At 33.8% G+C, this 1,513-nt stretch overlaps 1 protein-coding gene across 1 annotated transcript in view; it reads right to left on the bottom strand.

Annotated features, from left to right (window-relative positions):
- LOC100949693 (olfactory receptor 11G2-like) overlaps nucleotides 1-1,513 on the bottom strand; it is a 28,899-nt gene that overhangs the window by 6,930 nt on the left and 20,456 nt on the right. The window lies entirely within an intron of this gene.

Here is a 1,513-nt window from a genome sequence, read left to right as displayed (position 1 = left end):
TGGGTCAGAGATGAGATCACGAAGGAAATTACCAAATTTTGGAACAAAATGATAATGAAGATATGAGTTATCAGAACGTCTGGGATACCACAAAGGCAGTCCTAAGAGGGAAATTTATAGCACTGCAAGCCTTCCTCAAAAGAATGGAAAGAGAGGAAATTAACAACTTAATGGGACATCTCAAGCAAATGGAAAAGGAAGAACATTCCAATTCCAAACCATAAGAAAGGAAATAACCAAAATTAGAGCAGAATTGAATGAAATTGAAAACAAAAGGATTATACAACACATCTCTAAATCAAAAAGTTGGTTTTTTTTAAAAGATCAATAAAATAGATAGACCTCTAGCCAACCTAACCAAGAAAAAAAGAATAACATCTCTAATTTCATCAATCAGAAATGGTAAAGATGAAATAACAACAGACTCCTTAGAAATTCAAAACATCCTTAATGAATATTACAAGAAACTTTATTCTCTGAAATACGAAAATCTGAAGGAAATTGACCAATACTTGGAAGCACGCCACCTCCCAAGACTTAGCCAGAATGAAGTGGAAATATGGAATAGGTCCATATCTCGTTCTGAAATAGAATCAACTATACAAAATCTCACTAAAAAGAAAAGCCCGGGACCAGATGGCTTCACATCAGAATTCTACCAAACCTTTAAAGAGGAACTAGTACCTATATTATTCAACCTTTTCCAAACTATAGGAAAAGACAGAATACTACCCAACACATTTTATGAAGCAAACATCACCTTGATCCCTAAACCAAGAAAAGACCCAACAAGAAAAGAAAATTATAGACCAGTATCACTAATGAATATTGATGCAAAAATATTCAACAAGATTCTAACAAACAGAATCCAGCAACATATGAAACAAATTATACATCATGACCAAGTGGGATTTATCGCAGGGTCTTAAGGCTGGTTCAACATATGTAAATCTATAAATATAATTTATCACATAAACAATTAAAAAACAAACACCATATAATTCTCTCAATTGATGCAGAAAAAGCTTTTGATAATATCAGCATTCCTTCATGATCAGAACACTTAAGAAAATTGGTATAGAAGGGACATTTCTTAAAATGATAGAGGCCATCTACAGCAAGCCCACAGTCAATATTGTATTGCATGGAGTTAAATTGAAATTATTTCCAATCAAGAACCAGGCAAGGTTGCCCATTGTCTCCACTGCTCTTTAACATTGCAATGAAAGTTTCAGCCATTGCAATTAAGGAAGAAAAAGCGAGCAAGTGTATCCATATAGGGTCAGAAGAAATCAAACTTTCACTCTTTGCAGATGATATGATTGTATATCTGGAAAACACCTGGGACTCAACTACAAAACTTTTAGAAGGGATCAAGGAATACAGCAATGTCTCAGGTTACAAAATCAACACTCATAAATCTGTAGCCGTTATATATACCAACAACAGTCAAGCTGAAAAAACAGTCAAGGACTCTATCTCATTCACAGTAGTACCAAAGAAGATGAAATAT

This window comes from Otolemur garnettii, unplaced genomic scaffold, assembly GCF_000181295.1.
Source record: "Otolemur garnettii isolate 467f Iridium unplaced genomic scaffold, OtoGar3 scaffold00114, whole genome shotgun sequence".
Lineage (NCBI taxonomy): Eukaryota > Metazoa > Chordata > Mammalia > Primates > Galagidae > Otolemur > Otolemur garnettii.
This window is presented reverse-complemented; position numbering and strand designations above follow the sequence as displayed.